This window comes from Priapulus caudatus, unplaced genomic scaffold (genome assembly GCF_000485595.1).
Source record: "Priapulus caudatus unplaced genomic scaffold, Priapulus_caudatus-5.0.1 Scaffold1052, whole genome shotgun sequence".
Lineage (NCBI taxonomy): Eukaryota > Metazoa > Priapulida > Priapulimorpha > Priapulimorphida > Priapulidae > Priapulus > Priapulus caudatus.
The window spans coordinates 68,739-74,834 of NW_014578113.1; positions in this window are offsets into that span (position 1 = coordinate 68,739).

A 6,096-nucleotide genomic window follows, 5' to 3' on the forward strand; every position below is an offset into this window, starting at 1 on the left:
ATAGAGATCATACTTGTTAGATTTATAATGTGTCTATGTATTTCTATGGCGGCGTCCAAGCGCGTCCTATCTCCTCCACCTATGGGTGGCCATCGTACTCAGAAATAATTATTTTTAACGCGGTTAATTATATCCCTTTCACCCAATCAGAGGCCTTGTTACATATAATATAACTGTGGATAAATTATTTTAACCGCGGTTAAATTATGTAGAACAAGGCCTCTGATTGGGTAAAAGGGCCATGATTTAACCGCGGTTGAATTATTTCTACCGCGGTAGAAATGATGAAATTCTGAGTACGATAGCCAGCCATAGGCGTCTAGTTGTTGTAAACACTCTACGACCGAGAAGCGCGTGTCTTGCAGTGTTGCGAATTGTCGCAGGGAGAAATCTAAGCCCCGTGATGACGGCGACGATGCAATAAACGCCGGCGACATAGATCTGTAACGACAGTTAAAAGCTTAAAACAACGCCAGCGAGCGCCACTCAAGACTGTAATATTACGCTGACGGGCGAAGGGAGCATTGAAATTCTATTAGCCCCCGATATTATTTCGTTTTACAGCGCACACGTAGTATATGAAGAGTCCTGTATTACTAATGGCCGGCTTGTGAGCGTTCTAGAATCGACGAAACGTATCCGCGTTTAAATCGGCACGACGCGAAGGTCGATATGTGTTGTGTTTTTGTAACGTAGAGTCCGCCCCTTCTGCGCGCATGCACTATGTGTTAAGTCCGTGTGTAAAATGTACGTGGGGGAGAGGAGATCGGTGGTTGTAAAGTGCGCGATGCAATTCGGTCCAAGTCCAATTTATTGAAACGGTCTCCGGCGGGTCGTTGCGTGCTTTCGAGATGTCGTCTCCGCATCTCCTATTTTTCCCATCTCCCTTCCTCTCTCTCTCTCTCTCTCTCTCTCTCTCTCTCTCTCTCTCTCTCTCTCTCTCTCTCTGTGCCACTCTCTCTCTCTCTTCTTCTCTCTCGCCTCTTCTCTATCACTCCCACCCCCCATCTCCTCTTCTCTCTTACTGTCACTCTCTCTCCATCTCTCCTCTTCTCTCTTACTGTCACTCTCTCTCCATCTCTCCTCTTCTCTCTTACTGTCACTCTCTCTCTCCATCTCTCCTCCTCTCTTATTGTCACTTTCTTCTCTCCTTCCCCTTCTTCTCTCGTAGATGCTTCACTCTCTCTCTCCATTCCTCTTCTTCTCTCTTACGTCACTCTCCTCCATCTCTCCTCTTCTTCTCTTTACTCGTCACTTTCTCTTCCTCTCTCTCCTCTCTTTGATCAGCACTTACGTCGCTCTCTCTCTCGCACATTTTCTCGCCATCCACTCAGCACCCTCCCCCCCCCTACATCTCGCTCCTCTCTCTCTCTCTCTCTCAACACTGAACCGCCCCTCTCACCGCACTGGCTCAGGCCTCTTATTCTGTGCCAAGTTTCAGCGTGGCGATGCTCGCAGAGTCGGTCTCGGTGGCGCTGACGCACTGCCGGATCAGATGACAGGTCGGCATGGTGCTGCGTCTCGGCCCGTATCGGCGTCTCCGGTAACTAAATGGGCAACTCGTGCACCAACGACGAGAGATCGCTCGCGGCCCGAATGGCTGTTGCCGCAGTAAGTTGACAGGCGGCGCTGCATGCGTCACTTGTCACCTGTCTTGTGGATGCTCTGTCACACTGTTAAATCATGTTGTGGATGGGGACGACGATGTCTCATTGTTATTGTAAGCTTGTGGATGGGGGGCCATGTCTCATTGTCACTGTACTCTACCACACTCACGGCGCGAGACTCTTATAACGCTCGTCTCCTCTCCGGCGTGCGCGCCGGTACAACGCCCCAAGATGCGCGGCGCATAGCGCGACGTACTGACCTGCTACTTCTTCGCCGTCCCTCTCCCGCCTCTCTCCTCCACTCTCCCCTGCTACCTCCCCCTCTCCTCCTCTCGCCTTCTCCCTCTCCCCCTGCTCTCTGCTAGGTATTAAACGAATCTCCCCTCTCCGCCTCTCCGCCCCCTCCCCTTCTCCCTCCTCGTCCTCCCCTTCTCCCCCTCTCCTCTGCTAGGTATTCAACTACTCTCCCTCTCCCCTTCTCCCTCCCTCTCCCCTCTCTTCGCAGTGTAACTAAATCTCCCCTCTCCCTCATACAGCTGACAACGCACAGAGCCGGCGCGTAGCTGGCGACGACCATGACGGACTGCTACTGTCCTCTCCTCCCCCTTCTCCCCGCTCTCTCTGCTAGGTATAAACTAATCTCCCCTCTCGTCCGCTTCTCCTCCCCTCTCCCCGCCTCTCTCTGCTAGAGGCTATTAATAATCTTCCCCTCTCTCTAAGCTGACAACGCACAGATGCGCGCGCGTAGCTGTCGACGACCGTGACCCTGCTACTTCCTCTTGCCTCCCCTCTCCCCTCTCCTCCCGTCTCCTCTCCCCTTCTCCCGCCTCTCCCCTCGTCCACGCCTCTCTGCTAGGTAGAGTTAACTAATCTCCCCCTCTCCCTCGGACAGCGACCAACGCACCAGATGCCGCGCGTAGCTGCGACGGACGATGACCTCGCTATTTCCTCTCCCTCCCCTCTCCCCCTCCCCTACCCCCCACTCCCCCCCCTCCCCTCTCCCTCCCCATTCTCCCCTCTCCGTCCCCTCTCCCCCTGCTCCCTCCATTTCCCTTTCCGTCCCCCTCTCTCCCCTCTTTCTGCTAGGTATTTAATAATTAACTAATCTTCCCTTTCCCTCTAAGCCGACAACTGCGCAATGCCGGCGCGTAGGCTGCGACGACGCTGAACCTGTTACTCTCCTCTCCCTCCCCTCTCCCCTCTCCCTCTCTCCTCGCTCCCCCCTCTCCCGGCCTCTTTCCCCGCCGCCCTCCCTCTCTCTTGCCTAGGTATTAACTAATCTCCCCCTCTCCCTCTACAGCGACAACGCAACAGATGCCTGGCGCGTAGCTGCGCTGACGTGACTGCTACTTCTCTACCTATCCCCCTCTCACCCTCCCCCTCCCGCTTCTACCCTTTCCCCCCTCACTCCTCTCCCCTTCCCTGCCTCCTCCTGCTCCCCCTCTCCCCTCTCCCCTCTACCTTCTCCCCGTCCCCTTCTCTCTCTCTCCCCTCTACCGTCCGCTCTCCACCTCTCCACCTCTCCCCTCTCCCCCCTCCCCCTCTCCCGCCTCCCCCGTCTCTCCGCTAAGGTATTGAACTAATCTTCCCATCTTCCTCTTACAGCTGAACAACGCACAGATGCCGGCGGCATAGCTGTGACGGACCTGACCTGGCTACTTCCTCTACCTCCCCCTCTCCCCCTGGCTTCCCCCTCTCGCCCTCTCCCCTCTCTACCCTCCCTCCTCCACCTCTCCCCTTTCCCCCTCTCCACCTCTCCCCTCTCCCTCCCTCTCCCCTCGTTCCTCCCCCCTCTCTCTGCTAGGTATTAACAACTTCTCCCCTCGCCGCCTCTCATGCCCCTTCCCCCTCTCTCTCCTTTCTTCTCCCCCTCTCCCCTCTCTCTGCGAGGTAGAACTTAATCTTTCCGCCCTCTCCTTCTACACGCTGACCAACGACAGATGGCCGGCGGGTAGCTGCGGACGAACCTGACCTGTCCTACTTCCTCTTGCCTCCCCTCGACTCCCCTCTGCTCCTCCCCCCCTCTCCCCCTCTCCCCTTTCCCCCTCTCGCCCTCTCCCCTCTCCCCTACTCCCCCCTCTCCTCCTCTTCTCCTGCTAGGTATCTAACTAATCTGCCCTTCTCCCATCTACCAGCTTGACAACGCACAGATGCCGGCGCGCGTTAGTGCGGACGAACCATGCCCTTGCTACTTCGGCGTGCGTGTGGCAAAGAGCGCCGACGCCTCGCGCCGACGTGCGTCTGTCCGATCGGACCTGTCGCACCGCGCGAGAGTACGTTCGATGGTTGTCTGCGGCTCCGACAGGACAGACGGTACGGGCTCGCGAGTGTCATGCTGCGGTGTTCGCCTGCCGCTTACCAGAAGGACATCGGTGACGCGCGTCGCTCGGGCCTCCTGCTTCGGTTAGTGAGGGAGGGCCCCGGGGGGTCACTATACTATGGGTAATCCGCGGCATCTTATAGTGACCCCCCGGGGGAGGGGATCAGGTGTGCGAGATGTTGGTGAAGATGTGTGTGGTGTGTGATGTGTGTGAGACGTGTGACGTATTGATGTGAGATGAGTGTGTGTGAGATGTTCGTGTCAATTATGGTGTGCGAGAATGTTGTGAGAGAACGTGAGAGATGTGAGAGATGTGAGAGATGTATGAGAGATGTATGATAAGATGTGAGAGATGTATGAGATTCATGTGGAGAGATGTGAGAGATGTATGAGAGATGTATCAGAGATGTGGTGAGATATGGAGAGATGTTGAGGATATGAGAGATGTGAGAGATTGTGAGAGCATTGTATGAGAGGTGTGAGAGATGTGTGTGAGATGTATGAAGATGTATGAGAGATGTGATGAAAGGATGTGAGTAGATGTATGAGACATGTGTGAGAGATTGAAAAGCGATGTATGGCGATGTGTGAGATAATGAGAGATGTGTGAAGAGGTGAGAGATGTGAGAGGATGTATGAGACAGGTGGAGGAGATGTGTGTGAGATGTAGGCAGAGATGTATGAGAGATGTATGAAGATGTGAGAGATGGTATGATGAGATGTATGAGAGATGTGAGAGATGTATGAGAGATGTATGAAGATGTGTGAAGATGTGTGAGAGAGTGTATGAGAGATGTTCAGAGATGTGAGAGATTTGAGAGATTGTGAGATGTATGAGAGAGTAGAGAGCATGTGGAGAGTATGTGTGAGATGTATGAGAGATGTAGAGAGATGTAAAGATGTGAAGAGATGTAGAGAGATGTATGAAGAGATGTGAGAGATGTGTGAGAGATGTAGAGAGATTGAGAGATGTGTGAGATGTATTGAGAGATGTAGTGAGAAGAGTGTATGAGAGATGGGAGAGATGTAGATGCAGAGATAGTATGATGAGATGTGCGAGATGTGTGATAGATGTTGTGAAAGAGATGTATGAGAGATGAGAGATGTGAGAGATGTGTGAATTGATGTAGAGAGATTGGCGTGAGAGAGCATGTGAGAGAATGGTGAGATGTATGAGGATCGTTATGAGATGTGTGAGAGATGTGTGAGAGATGTATGAGAGATGTATGGAAGAGATGTGAAGAGAGTGTGAGAGATTGTGAGATGTATGGGAGAGATGTATGAGACATGTGAGGTGTGTGAGATGTATGCAGAGAATGGTATGAGAGAATGTATGAAGATGGTGAGAGATGTATGAGAGATGTATGAGATGTATGAGGAGATGTGTGCGATGATAAGATGTATGAGAGATGTAGCACACATTCTTCATGACCAAAGAAGATTGCTCATCGACATCTCATGTGAGAGATGTATGAGTGAGGACTAGTATAGAGATTCTCGTCGCATAAAAGATCTCGTACGAGATGAGTCTTACGGCAATGTATCGAACGATGATTACTGTCTAAGCAGACAGTGCGAGCATGAATGGCTGCACTCTGAGTAGATGTACTGAGAGCAAAGTGTGAGACTCATTGCTTGAGAAAGATGTGTGAGAGAATCAGGTACAGAATTGCATATGAGATGATTGAGAGGATGTGTGAGAGAAGGTGAATGAGAGATGTGTGTATGTATGCGAGATGTATTGAGAGATGAATAAGAGATGTGAGAGATGTTGAGAGATGTGTGACGACGAACATGCTCATCTGAAAGAGACGTAAATGATGCAGATGTCACTGAAAGACTGTGTGAGATGTTAATAAAAGATTCGTCTCATCGATCAATCGCAATGTGCTGAGAAGTATGAGAGATAGTATGAGATAGCTGTATGAAGATGTGAGAGATGTATGACAGATGTGACGCAGATGTGAAGATTGTGAGAGAGTGTAGAGATGTATTGAAGATGTGAGAGATGTATGGAGAGATGTTGAGAGATGGTAAATGAGAGATGTAGAGAGATTGAGAGATGTGAGTCAGATGTGAGAGATTGAGTAGATGTATGAGAGTATGTATGAGAGCATTATGAGAGATGTATTGAGAGATGTGTGACAGATGTATGAGAGATTGGTAGAG